This window comes from Heterocephalus glaber, unplaced genomic scaffold (assembly GCF_053883595.1).
Source record: "Heterocephalus glaber isolate CG9 unplaced genomic scaffold, H.glaber_assembly_v1.0 deba00001457, whole genome shotgun sequence".
In the NCBI taxonomy this organism is placed as follows: domain Eukaryota; kingdom Metazoa; phylum Chordata; class Mammalia; order Rodentia; family Bathyergidae; genus Heterocephalus; species Heterocephalus glaber.
The window spans coordinates 36,685,035-36,706,920 of NW_028258305.1; the positions used below are offsets into that span (position 1 = coordinate 36,685,035).

Below are 21,886 nucleotides of genomic sequence, written 5' to 3' on the forward strand. Positions count from 1 at the left end.
TCAAGAAGAAGTTCTTTTGCATTTCCTTATCCTATTTCCTTTTGTCTAAATCACCATTGAGTCCAATGTATCTCCTGGGCACTATCTCATTGTTCTGTGAAATGGCTCTCACTCTCTTGGTTACCTATTGCTCCTCAAATACTTAGCAGTTTGCAACAACAAACATTTGCTATTTCACATCTTTCTGAGGATGAGGAATTTGGGAGCTGAGATTCAGCTGGGTGGTTCTGCCTCAGAGTTCTGTGCTTGCAGTAAAGCTGCCAGTGGGAGTTATAGTCATCTGGAGGCTCCAATGGACCTTAGGCACCACCTGCCCATTCCCTCACCTTACCACTCCCTTGCAGCCCTTCTCTCCTGAGGTCTGTGATTTTCTTCTCTCTTTGCCTCCTACATCTTAGGCTGTTATTCCTCACTCTCCACCCCTCTTCCTTATTTGCTTCCTACAAATTGGTGTGTTCCCTAGGAGAATATCCTTTTGACCCTGATTTTCTCTTCCAAAGTTTGTGGCCCCAAGGTGGACTAATAAAACCCCTCTCCTATCTTGTCCTTCTGTGTTGGCCACATTACTATAGACGGCTAAGTTAGGTAGAAATATTCTAGTCAGATAGGGCTAGGCCCTCGAGAGAGTCAGGACAAAGGTAAAACACATTACCATTGTGGCCAGAGAAGCATCCATTGGAGACCAGGCCAGAAATGACGAGGCCTGCATACTTCCCCAAAGGACAAGATAAGTGATAACACCTGGCCTAATAAAGTCTAGATAGACACCAGTCACCCTGGTGACAAAGACAAAGTCTTTTCTTTGTTCTCTCCATGCAAACTTGTTAAGTGACTTGTTTCCCCATTGGATCACCATTACCTAAGTGACTGACTATACTTGTAACCTTATTGGTTGTTCATAGCTTTAACCCACATTGTACCCATGTGAGTTTTGCTCTATAAAACTTCCCTGAAAAGCGGGGTTCTTGGCCACTCAATTGGGACCCCTCCTGCATCCCAGGATCTATCCTCTCAATAAATATTTTCCTATTCTTAACCTCTGTTGTTCCTAGAATCTATTCTTCGATTTTAGAGGACATGAACTCAGCATATCAGACATCTAACAGATGTCATATTTTCATATTTCATCTTCTGTTTCAACATCAGTGATGGCTCTGGGGGAATAACTGCTCCTCAACTTCAATGGTCTCAGAAATGCCAGAATGATTGGCTGAATAAGAGGCTGCAAGTTATGGAGCCTCAGGCATGTTTTATTTTTTAAAACTATATAGTATTTATAAAATCTGAAAAAAATAGCAAAAGTCTAGACTCATCTCTTCTTGAAAGCTGAATTTTTTTTTCTTGAAACCTGAAGTTTTGTATGGCAACAATAATTGTGAGCTGAGTAACAGCTACCCTGTTTATTCTGAAGATGTGGCATACAGTGTGCTGTATAGTTTGCTATCAAAATACCTGGTATGCTTTTGCTTTTTTCAGTTTTTTTTTTTTTTTTTGGTACCGGGGATCGAACTCGGGTCCTTCCGCTTGCGAGGCAGGCGGCAGAACCACTGGACTAAATCCCCGGCCCTGTTTTGCTTTTTTTGTATCTGCTCTGTATGTAGTAAAATATGTCTTGGCATCATCTGGAAATACAATGATAGCTTTTTTTCTTAATGTTGAACAATTACTCATTGCTTGTGCAAAAAATACAGATACATATTGCAATAGTGCAGGAAATGTAGACTCTGCATTGTTCAGACCAACCTCTAAATAAAGGAAAAGGAAGTCAAGTTCCCTTTAAGTGAAAATTGGTGCCTATTAGCAGGAATGGCAGCAGCTGTCTGTCCTCTGCTGCTGTTAATAGCAACATAGAAAATAATTTGTCTGATTAGTTTGTCCTTGTAGAGCAATTAGAAAGAAAACTTGAAACATATTTGCCTTGAGACCAGAGAAAGCCCCTACCCAAACTCAGTTACTGAGTCACCCTTCTACTCCCGACGGAAGTGCAGTCCACCCTTCAGAAACCTGAGCAGCTGTCCTGCACCTTTCCTGGAGGTTCATATCCTTCCTGAGCTGTGCCCACAGGTAAGAGGTAATATCAGGCTTTGGAAAAAGTGTTTTATTGTTGTTTAGCCCCAACCCCATAGAACAATAATCACACAAACTGAACCTCAGTAGCTGCTTCTTTATAAACCAAACCAAACCATGTTTTTGAAAACCTTGAACACAAAAAAGTATTATATTGTTAAATCACATGTAGAAAAAATATAAAAGAAGAGAAGTATTAAATAGTAGTAGATGATTTGTTTAATCTGTTTTATTTCCTTGATAATATTCTGCAGGTGCAATCCTGGCCCTCTTCTGATAAAAACTAGGCTGCCATCACACCAGCAAACTTGCGTGCCTGCAATTTGTTGGTTGTATTTGTCATCATATTTTTCCACATATAAAAATCTCCAGGAATCTCTTTTGTCAGGGCTCTTCATTCTCTTCCAAAAACTGACCTACTGTTTCCTCTCGTAGAATAGGGGTGGGGTGGGGAGCGCAGTTAAAGAGTGGGTTTCTTTTAGGGCTGCGTACAGCGCCTTTTCCCCACTATCATAAACTATGACACATAAATAAAAAGAGCAGGATCCAAATACACTCCTATTTTGACAAAATAATTTCTCTTCAGACACTGAGATTTAAGTATCCTATCAAATGAAACCAGCTCCAACTAAATTCCCCTCTCTGAGCCACAATTTTCAGAGATCTTATTACTTTGGGCAATAGAAGAAATCGGTCACTCCGACATTCACTCAGGCTGGACAGGTAAGGGATTAAAACCAGGGCTTGAGCGAACCCAGAGAATCAAGTAAGCCTCAAATGGCACAAGTTGCTGTTTTAACCAGAGGGTTTTGGATCACGTTGTTAAAAGTAGAGTTTGACAGTGAGAGTCTCAATGACTGGGCCTCCTACTTCACTTTCCGCTTTATTTTTCCAGGCTCTCCTTTGTCTGAGTATGCACAAAGTTGACTTGGTCCATGAAGAAAGAGTATGGGGAGAAGAAAGGAAAAAGAAGTAATACTGGGGAGAGGGAGTAGGAAAGAAAACAAACATTTATTGAAAACTGAGCATAACTAAGTATTTTGTGTATTTTATCATATTTGATGTCATGAAACCTTGATAAGCCAGTTTTGTGCCCATATTATTGATGAAAGCTTTAAGACTCAATGACTTGCTAGGATTCGACCCCAACTCCCAAACCCATATTCTTTATCTTGTCCCATGTTGCCTCGAAAATATGAGACAGTGAGAAGAAATCAGTTTGAGGGACTATGACTCATTTGCTTCAGGGATCTGTGGGGTTCAGGGAGATAAGGTGAGGAATACAGGCTACAAAGTATATGTTTAAAAGCCTGAAAATCAAATACAAGACACAAAGAGCTCTGACATCCCCCACAAAGGCCTATGCTTATGTTTTGATGGATGTGTCTGGCTTTTTAAAAAGTTTTTAAAATTAGTACATTTTTGCAGTATATAATAATTACATTCATTGTAAGGAGTTGGTGCCTATATATAATAAGCTTTTCTTTGGCTCCTCAAGGACCTTGATACATCAGTATCCCTACGTGATTTTTATCTTCAAACGCTTGTTCTCTATTGGCTTTTCCCTCTCAAATTAGCAACATGACCTAATTTTCCCCTTTGAAGAATAACAATAGAATTCTTCCCTGGTGCCAGTCCTGATATGAATGGTGAGTGAGAGAGAAGGCATTGTGCTCTTCCCAGGAAAGAGGAGGAATGGGAAGATCTCAGGCATGATCTGACTAATATGTTAAGAGAATGGCTGTCCTTGCTGGGTAGAGCTAGACAATGGAGATGCAAACCAAGGGAACTAGAGAACTAGGACTGCGATCTAGGTGAAGTAAAATGGTGGTGAGAGCCAGGGTGGTATGGTGGAGAGGGATAAGTGGTTGGAGTTAGATTGTAGTTTAAAGTAGAGCCATTGGTGATAAGCAGAGGCTACTGGCTCCTGAGTACTTTGGTGGCTGTGACAGAAGTTATAGACTCCCTTAGCAAAGGCACAGTAACATGGGGATAGAGGAACAAGGACTCAGGTGAATGCGGATCCCAGGAGTCTTTGAGTGGCAGTGGAGGATTCCGTGGAGTTGGCACACAGACCTCCAGAGGCTCCCGTTGAAGTGGGGGGCAGTGGGCCAGTGTGGGCTTCTTCAGGGATTATGGGGTAAATTGTGTTCTTCCAAAATTTATATGTTGAAGTCTTAACCCTTGGTACCCCAGAAGGTGACTGGATTTGAAGACTGACTTTTAAAAGAGGTAATTGTGTTAAAATGAGGCCATTAGAGTGGGTCTTTAAAAGGAGGAAATGGGGCTGGGGATGTAGCTCAGTGGTAAAGCACTTGCCTAGCATATGCAAGGCTCTGAGTTTAATCCCCAACACTGCCAAAAAAAAAAAAAAAAAAAAAAGGAGAAGAGGAAATTTGGATGCAAATAAGAATATATACAGATGGAAGACTATGTGGAAACACTGGGTCATGTGGTGCCCAGATGGCTGGCAGGCAGATTATTCAGGTGTGAGTGTGCTTCTGGATGAAATCAGCATTTGAGTCAGAAAACCCATGGAAGCAGATTGCTGTCTTCAGTGTGAGTGGGCCTCCTTTAATCTGATCAAGGCCTACATAGAACAAAACACGGGGTGAGGGAGAATTCATTCTCTCCCTGCCTGACTTTGAGCTGGGGCATCTCTTCTGCCTTTGGACACAGACTCAGAACTCACACCGTCAGCCCCCTGGTCCTCAGAGTTTTGGACTGGGACTGTAACTATGTCTCTTTATCTATCTGAAGTCCATCCGTTCTATTGGTTCTGGTTTTGTTTTGTTTTGTTTTGTTTTCTTGAGAACCAGACTAATACAATGGTCACTTGCAAGTCAAGGAGAGAGGCCTCAGGAGGAGTCAATCCTGCTGACACTTTGACATCAGACTTCCAGCATGAAGGGCTGTGAGAAAATAAATTTCTGTTGTTTAAACCACCCAATCTGTGGTGCTTTGTTATGGCAGCCCTAACCCTAAAGGTGGCTTCTCCCAGTACCTGGTCTCTTGTAACATAACTCCCCACCAGTCCCATCATCGGCATTCCTATTGTATTAAGTTCCTTTGTGCTTGAGATACCTAAGATGTTTTCCTTTCTCTGACTCAGCCCTGACTGATACAGTATGTGCTACCAAGGATAATAATAGACCTAACTGTAATTACTGACACAGGCATATCTTAGCTTTTTTTTGTTATGACAGAATACCTGAGATAACCAACTTAAAGGAAGACAGACTTATTTGGGTTCATACTTTCAGAGGTTTTAGTCCACAGTTACTTGGCTCTGTTGTTTCTGGGCCTGTGGTAAAAGGCTTGGCAGAGAACAGCTGCTCCCCTCATGGTAGCCAGGTAAGAGAGGGAGAGAGAGAGAGAGAGAGAGAGAGAGAGAGAGACAGAGAGAGAGAGAGAGAGAGAGAGAGACTGGGGTCTCAATATACCTTTTAAGGACATGATCCCTACTTACTTCCTGTAGGCCCCACCTTCTGAAGTTTCTGCTGCTTCCAAAATAGTTCTATGAGCTGTGGACCATGCCTTTAGCACATGGCCTTTGGAGGACATTCATGATCCCAACCATTATGGGGTGCCATAGATTTTGAAACTGATGTATTATCGTGAGCATCTGACATGCATACTATCAATTTGTTTGTTTAATCAACTGAGAACTGGACTTGACAGTAGCCTAAATCACTCAAGGTGCTTCTCTGGTATAGTGGAAAGAGGGAATCCAAAGGCTTAGAGAGAGGAAGATGGGAATAAAGTCTTCAGATGTGACTCTCCACTGTGTCCCCAGGAAGACCTAAAGGATCGCAGCAGCAGGTGAAAGTGCTAGACACTACCATTACAACATTCTCCCGGAGTGGCTGAGGCCACGTAGCAGCACTTAAATTGCTAGAACAGTGTTGGCCAGTTACTGGAATGGTAGCCAGAGAGCAGCAGGAATTACACAGCTGTGCCTCATGTGGCGGACCAGTAGTGTCCTTAGGGCTGAGAGGTGGGCAGCCAAGTAAACGGGGAAATATAATCACAAAGAGTTGAGATCTGGATTACAGGCATGAGTATGGGCAACTTGTTATCACGATATAGAGTTGGGTCCTTTCACTCCTGCCACAAGCCAGATCAGATATGTGAAGGCTTTTGAGTGGAGAATAGATTGAGTTTCCTTGAGGAAGGTGCTTGTGACACTACCACAGTTTGACAGTAAATACCCTGCCAACATTTCCTCAAGAGAACTGCATCCCCACATCAGCATCACTGCGAGTTAAAGAAGGAGAAATACAACATCTTCAGGAGTCATAGACAGAAAAATTTGAATTCATGTTAATCCCAGGGTACCTGAAATGTATCCATGATCCACCAGATTTGAGGGCTCATGGAAGTTGAGGATAAATGAAGTTTTGGTCTAAATCTTATTGCTGAATGCATGCTTGGAATAGCTCTATTGGTAGCTAGAAGGAAGAGCAGAGCAGAAGTGCTTGGAGCTTCCTCTCCTACCAACAACAAGCTGAAGTCAATGTTATACACCTGGATGAACTACATAAGTTGGTGCCACCATCAAAGGCTTAAAAGAGGAAAGGATGGTGATCCTGGAATATCTCCCTTACCTTGCCTGTCAGCCTGGCCAGAAGGCAGCTGTGTCTTGCAGACTGACTGCATTTTTGAAAACCTAGTCAGGTGTGATTCCAGTTTAGCTCTGATATAGAGAGAACAGAGGTCATAGGAGACTGGAGCCAACTGTTCGTCTAACTGACGTATGTTTTAGGACCATTTCTACTTAATTATGGCATGTTACTATGCATGCCCACTGCTGTAAACTGAGTCTCAGGTAATACCTAGCTCAAAAGAATGGCTGTGATTAAATGGTATTTTGGGTTGCATGGTCAGGCATTAAGCCTCAAGGAGGGGCCTTCAGTAAGCCAGGAGCTGGTTCCCAAAGGAGAATACTTTGGCTTTGATCTAGGGGCAGCTGTGTCACTACTGTTTGTCAGGGAGCTCATCAGCATCCTTATCTGCCGTAGACACTGTGAGCATGACTGGATCTTTTGAATTATAAGGCCCAAGTGGCTGAGCAGTTATCACTAATTGGACTAATTGCAGAGTCTTCTTTGCTTTCAGCCTAATTTATATCTAGCATGCCTCTAGGTTTCTCAGTCAATGAGTCAGAATGACACATTTAAATGTGGTATATTGTAACATGATCTGACATCCTGATTTGCCCAGGCTAGTCCTAGCTTATTCTAAAAGATAAAATTTCAACCAACAAAGAGCTCCTTGGTGTTTTATTCCCCTGGACAGACACTTCACTCTTACATAGATTTTCATCGCTTAGCTCTACTGGGGCGGGGGTGGGGTGGGACTAGGGCCCTATTATAGAGCTTGGCCAAATACTGTGAATTTTTATAGATCTTTAATATTTACCGGGCAGATATGTGTTCTCTTTTGAGTGCTCATTTCATAGCCCATTTGGAAAGTATTGCATCTATGGTAGCAGAGTCTAATCCTGCCCTTCTGCTGAGATCTTGTTTCCTGTTCAGAGACTTGGGCCTCCCATGAGTTTAAGGGAATTTGAGGGGATTTTTGGCTTAGGTTTGTACAGGCAAGAAATGCTGATGTATTAAGGGTGTGGTAATCAACACCCAAAGCTGATACACACCCCTCTTCCTTCCTAAAAAAATTCCTTAAAAGCAGTTTCTGCAAAGAAGAGTCATATGCTTAAATTCCAAGTCTGTGGTTCTATATTTCTATAACAATCTCTACCTGCCATTATCATCAGAGGCTTTTGTAAGCCTAGGGCATAGAAAGTCTGGGCTAAAGAATTAAATTTAAGGATCCAACTCATTGACATTTTTGTTGAGCTCACACAGTGGACCTATTTGATTGCCATTTTCCTCAAAGACAGAATAAAGGATGTAGAAATGAAGGCCAGTGAAGTAAAGATTAAATGAAATGAGAGAAGGAGGCTGGGTATGGACCCAATGTAACTTGGGGCATATGTTTAGCTCAATTAATATTTTATTTCTGGTGATAAACTATAATCACATTCTCCGATAGGGCATCACCAATTATTGGGAAAATGTCTACCAAATATTGATGTCTCCTGAGTCCACTACTGTAAACAGGGCAATGATCAGGCTTTAGCCACGTAAATGCCTCTGTAGTAACCCCTTCCTTGTTTCCTCCCACAAACGCCTACTATCTCTTCTGACCACTTAAAATCCTCTTGTTTACCAAGAGCAAAGTTGTGATTTAGGTGAGAATGTGCAGTACTGGGATTCACTCTGCTTTGGAAGGAAGTGAAGCCCTTGCTAAGAGCAGCTGTGCAGAAATCTTAACAGATGCCTGGTGGGTATGGGCACGGACTTGCCAGGGACAGAAAGAGCTGAGTTAGATGGGGAAGCTGTGAAATATTCCCGAGGTGGTCCCAACCCTCAGTGCCTGTCACGGTGGGGAAGGCAGTCCTATCTGAATGGCGGGACATGGCCTCCTTCGCCTCATCTCCTGGGGTTAAGCTGGCTTTGACCACTTCCTCTGGGACCCAGATATGTTATGGCTCTACCTCTGTGAGGAGTGCTAAGAAGGTGGTCAGATCAGTACTGAGGTGAGCTGTGGACAGATCTGTCTTCTTTGTGAGGTGCCGTGCTCCTGGAGGAAAGAATGGATTCCATCTTGGTACTGTTGAAAGCATTCTCTGCCCAGTGAGCAGAGCAATCATTTTAATAGTCAATCGAATGCTGCTCTAAGTTAAAGAGCCCATACTCCTCTCTGGAGCTTATTTCCCTATGCACTGCCTCTCTCACCATGTTGATCTTCTTCTGTGCAGTTTCCTTCCTTCTCTGAGTCTTTACACATGGTGTTCCTTTCTCTAGAATGCTCTTCCTTTTCCTCTTTGCCTGGGCAAATCCTCATATCTCAACTCTCAGCTTATGTGTCATTTATACTGGCTGGGATGCAACTAAGCTAGCTTCTTCTCTTGTGGTGCCTTTCACTATTGTAATTTAAGTGTTTATTTGTGAGATCAATTATTTATGGATGTCTTTTATACTAGACTAGTGATTCTGAGAGAGCCAGTACTATGTCTTTCTTCGTTACATTGTTATATCACAGTATACCGTATTTGGGAAATACTAAATAAAAAATTGCTGGAAGAATGAAGGGAATGGTTTTGAATCTTGGTAGCTCAGCACCAAGCATAGTACCTTGAAGAACAAGAGCATTCCATTGATGGCTGTGAAATTAGTGGGGTTCTTGGTCATCTGACAACTCTGACGGTGCAGTGGCCATTTCTATTATTTGGCTTTCTTCTCTTGGCTGCACAAGGACACTGATGGCTCAGCTCGGCCTTCTCCAATGTGTTAGAAGGTCTGAGAAGTCTCTTGACACCGGCATTGAACAGGAGCCCGGGACCTGGGTTCTGTTCCCACTGCAGTCCCACTGGACCCATGAACAGGGGTAAAAGAATGGCCTCACCTCGAGGGCCCACTTTGAGGCCAAATGCACTAGCTGGACAGGTAGACCTATCAGGAACACATGAGTCATGTCAGCCACTCAGCAAGGCTCTGCCAGCACTGGGAGCTGTGCCACCTGTGTCTGGGCCCCTGGTGTTTGAGCACAGCAGCCTTTCCCCTCACGCCCACCTTCAATACTCACATTTCCAGATTCAGGCCAACCACGATTCTTCTATAGACTTCTCCAGGCCCTGCCCTCTTCCTCCTCTCTCCAGGGACTGATCACTCAGTTACTGTACCTGCTCCTCTCCGCATCCAAAATGCATGATCACTGTTGTTCCTAGAAAAACCGAGGGGATTGGCCAGTACCTGGATCAACTCCTTTTAAGAATGTTTTTGTGTGTATTGAGAACTCAGGTCAGTGTCTCCCTGTTGGATGATGAACAGGAGGGGTAGAGAGTCCAGCTCAGTATTTCTCAGCTTAGGGACCATTGAGTACTTAATAAACGCATGAATATACCTTGTAAATAAAGTGATTGGCATGTTATGGCAATGCCATCTGGGGTGCAGGTTAAGAGGTGAACCCGAGCCAGATTGCCTAGATTGGAATCTGGTCTCCTTTACTTACTGGTTCTGGGATGGTGGGCAAGTTTGGGTGTGATTTGAGTGTCTCCTAATGATTTATTGTGGTTGGAGCCTTTGTCTCCAGGATGGTGGTACTGGGAAGTGTTGTGGTGTGGAGCTTTAAGAGATGAGATCAGAGGTCCTTAGGTCAGTTAGGGCATGCCCTTCAAGGGATTGTGGGGTTCTAGTCCCTCCCTGCTTCCTGTTTGAGAGGTGACCACTTGCTCCTACATCTGCTCCTGCCACAATGTGCTGCCATCCATTCACTTCACCAGAGCCCAGAACAATGGAGCTGCCCAATCTTAGGCTTTGAACCTTCAAAATTGTGAGCTCAATAAACCCTTTTTTGTTCATAAGTAGCCTGCACCAGATATTTCGTTATAGTGACATGAAGGTGATTAATCTATTATGTTACCTCTATGCACCTGAATTGAGCCAAAATAGGGGTGAAAGATTACCAGTTTCATATTGAAGCTAGCCATTAAGACTGAGTCATATATGTAAAAGCATTTGTTTTTTATGATTACTATCTGTCCCACATGGTTAATTAAACCCTTTTAACTACTTTTCACAATATATTTACCAGTGAGTGATAAGCAAATCTGGTGCAGTTCTATTCTCCTGGAGCTAAAGTCTACAAGGGAAGAGAGACAACTAAGTAACTACAGAGGAGCCCTTGGGGTAAGCTGACTTATTTTTCTGACACAGAATGAACCTTCTTAAGCCTTGCAAGATCAGACAGCATTGGAGATTTATCTCACTGTTTCTCACAGGTCTTTTTGCAGTGGCTTCTGATACAGCTGTATCCAGATCTGTATAGGAAATCTTTGGCCTCTACTGTAAACTTTTACAGGGTGGAGTTCCTGGGCCGTGGCAGGCAGCCAGGCCTCTCACAGCTTTGCTGTTTGATCCTGAGCAAGAGGTGAAGTTCCTTGACCAGGCATTGTGAAGGGGTGGTTGGTGAAGTTCCATGTGAGTGGAGTTCTTAACTTTCCTCTCCTCATTCCTGGTGTCCTTTTCTTTTAACCCTTACACACACACACACACACACACACACACACACACACACACATGCAAGCACGTGTGTGCGCACGCACACAGGCATGCACACGCACACCTTTACCCTAAAATATGCCACACTGCCTCAAAGAAGTTATCAAATCTGAATCTTCACCAGTCCCTTCTGAGTCCTGAAATATCCAAGCCCCAGGAAGTCACTCGTGCAGCTATCACTGGCTCATGTCTGCTTGGCCCCCTTCATGTGCTGGGGTAATGTGCAAGTCTCAGGGGTAATTCCACTCACTGGGGCATAAATTTGAAAGGTCACTGAGGTCAGCAAACATTTTTTGTAAAGGGCCAGATAGTTAATATTTTAAATTTTGCTGCCTATAAGATCTCTGTTGCAAATACTCAACTCTGTCACTAGAACTAAAACATCCGTAGAAAAAACATAAATGAATGAAGATGACTCTATGTTCCAAAAAAACTTTATTTACAAAAACAGGTAAAGGGCAAGATTTGGCTTGCAGACGCTCATCCTAATGTCCTAAATAAGATAAATTCTGTTGTCACAAAAATTAATCCGCTTCAAAATTTCCCTCCAATTTCCCTCCAATTTCCCTTATCTCATGAATTGCTCTAGAACAGATCTCTAACCGTATTGAGGTCCCCTGATCCCACCACCATCTCATTTCCCTCACTCCCCACTGGGACCTACTTTTCTTCTTATCCCACTTGGTTTCGTGGACCGTCACTGACACTATAATTAGGTCTTTGTTCACACTAGTAATTTTCTTGCTACGCTTCCCCATCATCATCCCATTACACATCTGATAAACCAGACATGAACAAATCAGCCATGAACAAATTTATTCCTGGCCTTCTCTGTGTCCACACCCCCCTCCAATGGTCTTATTCTAAATGGATGTCCACACATTTCAAATGGCTTTCAGTCATCCTCCTGGGTTTTCCTCCTCAATTGTCCTCCTATTCTGAGTCACTTTGTCCACATTTGTTTCCCTCCACATTCATTTAACCTTCAGTGGCCTGCTCACTCTCCATCAAGGGCATCAATTCGTATTTGAAAACTTCCTCACCTTCCTACCACCAAATCCACCAACTCACCCAATATCCTCCCTCCTGCCATGGGGTGTGAACAGCCTCTGCTTCTATGTCAGGCTTCCTGCTTTCAGAACCCCTTCCTGACCCCCATGCCAACCCTAATTATGGCCCCCTGTCCCTGCTCCTCACCAGTAACACTCATTGTAAGGCTAATTTATGCTTTATTTTCCTATACCCTCACTTTCCATTATCTTCTTATCTACCTCCAATCTACTTCTCCTCTGAAACCACCTTCGGGAGGCCAAAAAGACTTTCATCTTGTTACTGTCAACAGTCAGTTCTCTTTTCTGGTCTGATTCAACCCTCAACAATACCTTCTTCTCAAAGGCACATCTTCACTTTTCTTTTTGGATCTTGCACTCTGTTTTCTCTCCTTTCTGGTTTCTGCCTGTCTGAAACTCTAAGTCCTGGAGTTTCCCAGGACTGATTCTCAAGACTTCTCACTTCCCAGGTGATCTCAAAAATATGGCATGATTTAAAATGTTGTTTTTTGTTAGTAACGCCTAAATTTACACCTCAAGTTTTGACATCTACCTTTGTTTCCAACTTATAAATTTGTCTACTCAGTAAGTCAACCTGAATCTTGAATAGGCATCATAAATATAGCATGTGTAGGGTAGGACTTGATCTCTCCATCTTCTGGAGTCGTTTGTTTCTCATCAGAGGGAGATGCTTATGGGGTTAAGCATAGATGGGTGAATCCATGGAAAAGACTTGACACAGTTAGAGCTACTGATATCAGTGTATCAATCCTTCATTCCTCCTCTATATTCCTAGATCTCACATATGTGTAGTGGTGTAAGGAGAAACAGTTCCACAGAGTGCTGTAGCTGAACTTCAGTAGTTACCTTGGGTCCACAGAATAAGGCCCTTTACAACAATAAACTGTCCAAATATGTGCACATCAGGTAGTAGAATAAGAAGAATATGAATTAGATACTGTTTTCAAATTCTGTATCTTCCACTAACTCCTGGAGAGATCACATGTGTAAAGAGTGAAGTGTCCTCTCTGGATGCCCTGGATCGGGCTACTCAGCCTCCATGTCAGCATTCTTCTTTTTTTTGGATATCTGGGATTGAACTCGGGACCTTGCGATTTTGAGGTAGGTGCTGGAACCACTGAGCTAAATCCCCGGCCCCTATGTCAGCATTCTTCTTACTGGAGGGGCTAGAGGACTAAGAACTACGTTCCTTAGACTTTGCCGTATCCAGGCTTCAGGAAGTGAATTTGGTTTTTACCAGTCATAGAGTTTGGCACTTTTAAAAAGTTTTTAAAAGTTAGGGGTGAAATGGAGGTTGTTTTCCTGCAAAGAAAGTTGTAGAGACATACAGCATGTCTGTTGGTGGTTCCAGGGCTCATCGCCCTGGGGGCAGAGAGGGAGTGGTATTGTACATAGCTTTTTTTTTCTTTTTTAAACAATTAAAAACATTTTTATATTTTTTTATTCATTAATTTTGTTGGTACATTTTAGGTATACAATATGATGATGTTCATCACTGGGAATTTGTACAAAGGTAAAGACATGATATATCTTGGTTCTTATTTTTTCCCCATTCCCCTGCCCTCCCTTCAACCCCTCCACCCCTCTCTATTTACAAAGACTTTGTTTCTGATTTTTTCCTTTTCTCATATTAATTCTATTCCCTTTTTTCCTTTCCCCTACCCCTCCTACTTCCCCTTCCCTCTTGGACCTTTTCTTTCTGTTTCACATTATCTATTATACATTTTGATCCTTGTTTACTCTTTCAGTTTCTCACAGCAGAAAAACTATTTGGTATTTACACATGGGTGTCCTATTTATTTCACTTAAGAGTATGCCCTCAATGTGCATCCATTTAGCTATAAATGTTTCTCATTCTTTATGGTTGAGTAGTACTCCATTTTATAAAAAAAACCCACATATTCTTTATCCAGTCTCCAGTTGATGGACAATTGGGCTGTTTCCATGTTTTGGCTATTACAAACGGTGCTGCTATAAACATAGATACACATATATCGCTGTGGTATGATTCTTTCAATTCTTTGGGGAAGATACCCAGCAGGGGAATAGCTGGGTCAAATGGGACTTCCAGTCCAAGTTCTTTGAGGTATCTCCATACTGATTTCCACAGTGGTTGCACCAGTCTACACTCCCACCAGCAGTGGAGCAGGGTTCCTCTTTCCCCACAGCCCCGCCAGCATTTGTTATTGGTTGATATCTTGATAGCAGCCATTCTTGTCCATAGCATTTTGATCTGACTTCTAATTTTAATTACAGTTTGAGGCACCCACACTCCAACTTCCTGAGCATAAGAAGAAGCTGACGGGGAGTGGCTCTATGCTTTTACAGCTACAGTGACAGTCTCTCAGGAGTAGCTCCCATGATGAATCAGTTTTCTGTCTCTGGAGATCATCCAGGAGGCCTGGTCTGGAACTTGACTGGTTCCTTATAGCCTTTTAATAAATTTCAATAGATTTCACTCTCTGGATTAAATCCCTTCCTGCTTGAAATTATGAAATTAATTTCTATTTCCTCCACTGAAGAAGAGGCCCCATAGAAAGGCAGGAGGGGAGTTGCCTGGGAAAGGCCAATTAACTTGTAGTGAAGAAATGTGACATTGTCATCTGGGATTTCCTTTGGTGAATGCACTCACGCCTAGGTTAGGCCCTTGGCTCCTCATCTTAGGACGAGATCTTCTAGAGTTTACGGTACTAGAATGCTGACTTATGCTAACAGAGCTCTCAAAAAGAAGATTTATGAAACCAGACTGATGATTTCATAATTTACAGTGAAGAATGCACTGCCAAGAAGACCAAATGCAAGTATTAGCCTGTCAGCACTTTTCTTGATTGTGGTCCATCTACATGGGAACTCCAGTTTTCAAAGTCTATGCAGTGAGTGGGCACAGAAAGCGTCACAACAGGGATGAACTTGTTCCAGATCAAACTAACCAGGATCCTGGACATGCTCTTCCCTGGACAGTGCTTGAATGAATTTTCCAAAATGGTGTCTCTGTGTTCCTGTTTTCTGGGATTCTATGGAGACCAACTTCCCTTCTACCCTAAACATGAAATTTCAGGCAGGCCAAGGAGGAAACTGCAGCGTGAACATAGATCGTTGGCTCTCTAGGCAATCTTCCAGTCAGAGTGACACTGGAGAGTTAATCCCTGAACAGGACTTTGTGCTAATTTCTGTCTTCTTGTCTTTAATAAAGTATGCAACACCTGAGCAAAGATCAGCTCTGGTCAAGAAGCATAGGCTTAACATTGATAATGAAGTCTGAACTCTGCACCTTAGAGAAGGAATGTATTTGCTATAACATCTCAAAATATGCTATATTTTGAAATATTAAAGAATAGCCTTGGGGGCTGTTCTGGATTGGTTAATATTAGTCAAAGATAACAATTCTGCACAAATAATGAAAGCAAAATTTTGAAGGTCCAAGGGCAACTTAAGAGGAACAAGTTGAGGATAGCCCCTTCATCCCCTCTGTCCTCTTTTCCTTACCAAAGCTGCAGGATTGATCTTGGGGAGAGGGTATGCTGTGGAGAGAACTTAGCAAGGTTCTTGGAACAGAGAAGAGAAAGCAGGTGAGAGGCTTTATATCCAGTCCTGGGGAGTTGTCAGGACAGTGGCCCCTTTGCTAGTATTCCATAAGCCTCCATTAAACCCACTCTTCATACCTGTCTGTGTGAATGTTGCATTGGGAAATAAAAGGACAAAGGACTGAGCTCCAGTTATGGATTTATGCACAGTGGCGAAGGGGGGATGTAGCAGATTACAAGAATTTTGTGAAAGGAGAAAGTTGGATCAAGCAGTTACCAGGAGAAATATGCCTCTAAAATTTTCCAACAATTAGAATGGAGGAAGAGAGGGTACTGATTACTTGTCCTATGCAGAATCTAGCTTGATCTGCTTTTATTTCAATCTGATAGGTCAGGACAGTCAGTGGGATGGACAGACTGGGGCAGCCAGGATTCATGTAATCAGGAGCTGTAAAGTTTGGCTTTAAGGATATGCAAGATGTCAAGTTCAAGAGAACACAATGTAGAGCTTTATGTCCTGCACATGGAGCAATATATAGTTCGACTTCTTGATATTCTTTTGTCCTCTGGGAAGGTATTACTATCTTAGCTTTCCAGAAGCAAAGACACAAACTTTTCCTCTGCTGTTCCTTAGTCTCTTCCTCCCATACCACGTGATTTGTCTGGTCAACACGGTTTCCTTCTAATTCCTAACAACAACCCTGCGCTCTTCTCACTGTCCATAGCATGAGGTCATGCTAATTCACGCTTCTCTTGTTTTAAAAGAAAACAGGATACTTCTTCTTTATTCTTAAGTCTTAAAGGAATTTGATGCAGAGCAATAAAATCCCAGTAAAGATGGTGATTGCTGGTTATTAAACATTTGATGAAAGGCTCTCCCCCATGAAAGGAGAATATTTTCTTCCAATTAGAAAAAAGCCAGATCTAGTCACAGTGCTTCCTGCCTGGTGATAAGAGCTTCAATGGGTTTGAAGTGCTGTGATATAAACAATTTCTTGTTATAAAAGAGGACAAGTTAAGCAGGGAAATAGGGATAGCAAGGGGTGTGTGCTCTCTGGAAGGTTCTATGTAGCTGCCAGATGTTTTCCTTGAAGGGGGGTCTGTGAGAAATTGTGACACCAGCATGTTGGAAGCTTTTAGTCACAGCCAGAAAGTTTTATTCATCAGAAAGGACTTTGTGGGAGAAAAGATAATTTTGACCTAAATGTTTTCTACTTCATGAATAAAACCAGAATGGAATTAATTTTAAATAAAGCTTAGTGAATCATAGCAGCATAATTCTCAATAGCAAAAGTTGGAAGGAACCCAATGTCCATTACATAGGGTAACAAATGGATGGATGAACAAAATGTGGTGTCTATAGTGAAACAGTATTTGACTTAGGAAGATATTCTGACATATGCTACAACATGGATGAATCTTGAGGACATTATGCTAAGTGAAACCATCCAGTCACAGAAAAACAAATACTGTATGGTGCCACTTAGGTGAGGTATGTAAAGTAGGCAAATTCATAAAGTCAGAAAGTACAGTAATTCCAGAGGCAGGAGAAGAATGGGTTGTTATGATTCTAATAGGTATGATGCTTCAGTTTTGCAAGAGGAAAAAAATTCTAGATGGATGATGATGATGGTTTCACAACAAAGGGAATGTGCTCAATGCCATGGATTAGTACATTTACAAATGGTTAAAATGATAAATTTCATACTATGTATATTTTAACACACACACGCACCAGCTTAGTGAGAAAAATGCTGTGTTAATTGTAAAAGTTTGCTTTTCTTTAAATTGTGTTTTTCAACTTATGTTCAATGAAAGTACTCGTGAGAAAAAGATTCTGTTGTTTGGATCAGCTAGTGTCTTAGTTAGTATCTCACTGGGACAAAATATCTGGCAACCACAAATTAAAGGTTTATTTTAGCTCACAGTTTGTAGCGATTTCTTTCCATAGTCAGCTGGCTCCAAGGCAGGGAAGCATGGCAGAGGGGCATTGCAAAGGAGAAAAAGTCCATGGCATGGAAGGCAGGAACCAGTAGCCTTCCTTTTGCTTTCTGTTTTTATTCCATTCAGGCTACAAGCCTATTGCTCAGTGCCACCTACACCTAAGGTGGGTATTCCCTCTTCAGTAAATCCACCATCCACACCCAGAACTGTGCTAAGCCAATCAGTAGACTAATCCAGTATCATACACCCATGAATTAGTATCACACATCCATGATCCAGTCACTCCCTAAAGCTCCACCTGTGAGTGCATAAGGTTTTAGGGGGGACATCTAGATATAAGCCTTAACAGTTCCTCTTCAGGAAGCACCTTAACTATAGAAAAGTCTCTAAGAAGACCTGAACTGGAAGTTTTGTAACCACTTAACCTAGCATTTTATATGTGTATTTAACCTTTGGATCCCCCCCCCCACAAGATCCCTTAAAAACCTGTTAGAACTGGTTTTCTGCACAATATCTATTTGGAAACGCTATTATATATGACCCTCCAAGTAACTAGAAAATAATGGATGGTCCTCCTTATAGACTTTGGAGCCTCAATTCCTTATACATTTACTAAGTGAACTTTGTGATTAGCCATGAGAGGTCACTTTGTTGTGCTTTGTAATTTCAATAAAGAGACCATAAGCTTAAAATTCAGTAGGTTGACTTGCCTACTTGAAAACTAGTTGTTAATTTACTGGTCACAACTGTCACTCTGAGAGCAGGTGCTTGGATTGTAGGCATGTGACTTGCAAATAAAAGTCAATTAATGACAGCCAATCTCCAACAACTGGCTTTCCTTACCTGATGTGAGGGGTCTAGTGGTTCTGCTCTGATGGAGAGGCTTATGTCAGAAGCAGTATTGCTCTTACAGTTGTTATTTTATGCTTGGATTTTTCTCTGCACCTCTGTCCGTGAATAGTCATAGAAAAAAATACTCTGTCATGGTAGACCTCATGCCCACAAATCAACATTTTGGGCAAATTATTTTTACTTTCTGGAAACGAAGAACTGTGATTAGATTACAAAAGTACTTACCAGCCTAAAAAAATCACTTATAGGTAAAAGAGTTAATTTTCCTTTTTCTTGGCAAGTCAACTTTCCTGTGTTTACCCCACGAAGACTTTGAAGTTGTGTATTTTCTGTTTCATGTATTTGCAATTTGCATATGATTCATGTTTCATAGCAACAAAACATTTTCTTAACAGTTTCCTTGTTCTTTTACCTTGTTCTTTTATTGTCAAGTTTTTGACAGATTGTTCTTAGAAAAGGTGGCAGTTTTCAGACTTCATCTCTTTCAGAAGAGAACAGAATTTTTAAAAAATGAAACAAAGTTTCAAAACACCTGCAAATGGTAGCATTCAAGGACACCATTAAAAGAGTTGAAATTGAGCACAAAACTTCCAGGCTAGAAAAGAAAAAGAAATACAATTAGAATATAAACATGGCAGAAATTGAATATTAGAAATAAGAAAGGAGGGGGAAAGAATCATATAAAGGAAAGCACACATTAAAATGGTAGGAACAGGCCCAAATATTTTAAGAATAAATGTACATGAGTTAAATATGCTTATTAAAATAGACTGAGCATCGACTTGAAAATGGTAACAAAATTCTGCCTCAGAAGACACATCTAAAACTTAAAGATCAAGAAGGTTAAATTACAATAAAAAGACAGAAAAAGATAAAACACAAACCCAAGTTGAAGCTGACAAGGTATTAATTTCAGATAAAACACACTTTAAAACAAAAAAAAATATGTTTAGGAGAGAAGAAGTCTCTATATAACATTTGAAAAGCTGAATCACTAGGGAGATGCCTCAACATAGTTCTAAAACCATAAAGATTGAAAAGGTATCCAGAACTACCAGGAGAAATGGACAAATCAAGCATCAGAGTAGTTTTTGAGAAAACATGTTTCATTTATTGAGAGGTGAAACAGGTAAAAACTAAGGTTGTGGTTAGGATTAACTGATAATGTGCACCATTTGATGTTTAAATTTGGTCGTGTGCCTATTTAGTGCTAGCCACTCTTCTAGACTTTAGTGGTGACAAAGATACAGCCCCTGGTTTCATGGGTCAGGCAATCGAAGACCCGGGGCAACTCAGAGAGGAGGACCAGGATACCACCTCACTGTAGGGTAGAATTTGAAGGTACGGGTTAGTTGTTAAGTTTGCATAGTTTGGACATAGGTTTTTATTTTTATTTTTATTTTTGGTTTTGTCTCTAGCACTGAGAAATTGTCTGCCTTGGAACAGTAATTTCATCTCAACCTATTCGTCTCTGAAGTAGGATACAATGACTATGTCCAATTGTTGGTAGATATTACGACAAATATTTGAAGTTCTTAGCTCAATGTTTGGCATAAATTTTCAGTAATTGGTCGCACTTCTTACTTGGTATGTTGCAAAAAGCTTTGAATCAAGTTGTTGCTGAAGTTCATAATAAAGCTTTAATAACACCCTGATTAGTATGGTACTTTGTGGGTGAGGATCAGTTAGATGAATTGTTTTTTCCACAAATCCTAGTTTTTTAGTTTCTTCCTTTTAATCAACTAGTTTTGCAAACTTGGGACTCAGAGTTGTTGAACTTGAGTGCTATCACTATTAACAATTCTTTTATTTATTTATTTATATATTTATATATATATTTATTGGTACATTTTAGGTATAAAATACATTTACATTTATCATTGGGTGTTTGTACCAGAACATGATGTATCTTTGTTCTTATTTTTTCCCCCATTACCTGTGCACCCTTCACCCCCTCCACCCTTCCCTATTTACACAGACTTTGATTCCATTCTTTTTTTTCTTTCTCATAATTTTTCCCTTTCCCCTTCCCTTCTCCCCATCCCCAAACCCTTGGACCTTTTCCTATTTCAAAATATCAATTATTCATTTTAATCATTTTCAACCTTATTTACACTTTCAATTTCTCACATGAGAGAAACTATTCAGTATTTACACACGTGTGTGCTATTTATTTCACTTAAGAGTATGGCCTCAATATGCATCCATTTAGCTATAAATGTCTCTAGTTTCTCATCCTTTATGGCTGAGTAGTACTCCATTTTATAAAAAAATCACATCTTCTTTATCCAGTTTCCAGTCAATGGGCACTTGGGCTGTTTCCAAGCTTTAGCTATTACAAACTGTGCCGCTATAAACATAGGTGCACATATATCACTGTGGTATGATTCTTTTTTTTTTGTATTAAATTCTTTTATTGGTACATTGTAGGTATACAACACAATTACATTTCGCACTGGGAATTGTACCTTTACATAATGCATCTTGGTTCTTATTTTTTCCCCATTCCTAGCCCTCCCTTCACGCCCTCCACCCTTCCCTATTTACAAAGACTTTATTTCCATTTTTCCATTTCTCATCATTTTTCCTTTCTTTTCTTTCCTTTCCCCTGCCCCTCCCACTACCCCTATCCCTTTGGAGCTTTTCTTCCTATTTTGCATTATCGATTATTCATTCTAATCATTGGTACATTTTAGGTATACAATATAATGACATTCATCATTGGAAATTTGCACCTTTACATAGTCTCTCTTGGTTCTTATTTTTCACCCTTGCCCAGCCCTCCCTTCAACCCCTCCAGTCCTCCCTATTTACAAAGATTTTGTTCCTATTTTTCCATTTTCTCATATTAATCCCATTCCCTTCTATCCTTTCCCCTAGCCCTCCCACTTCCTTCCCCTTTGCCCCTTTTCTTCCTATTTCACATGACCTATTATACATTTAGTCCTTATTTACACTTTGAGTTTCTCACACCAGAGAAACCATTCGGTATTTACACATGTGTGTCCTATTTATTTCACTTAAGAGTATTACCTCAATGTGCATCCACTTAGCTATAAATGTCTCTAATTTTTCATTTTTTATGGCTGAGTAGTACCCCATTTTATTAAAAAACCACATTTTCTTTATCCAGTCTCCAGTTGATGGACATTTGGGCTGTTTCCAAGTTTTAGCTATTACAAAGTGTGCTGCTATGAACATGGGTGCACATATATCACTGTGGTATGATTCTTTTAATTCTTTGGGGAAGATCCCCAGCAGGGGAATAGCAGGGTCAAATGGGACTTCCAGTCCTAGTTCTTTG

The 21,886-nt window shown here is 41.1% G+C and overlaps 1 long non-coding RNA gene across 1 annotated transcript; it reads left to right on the top strand.

Annotated features, from left to right (window-relative positions):
* The first annotated feature begins 1,809 nt into the window (after nucleotides 1–1,809).
* LOC110347994 (uncharacterized) lies at nucleotides 1,810–13,835 on the top strand. Its single transcript, XR_002392960.2, has 3 exons — nucleotides 1,810–2,064; nucleotides 10,726–10,820; nucleotides 13,733–13,835. It is a non-coding gene; the product is annotated as an uncharacterized LOC110347994 (long non-coding RNA).
* The last annotated feature ends 8,051 nt before the right edge of the window (nucleotides 13,836–21,886 follow it).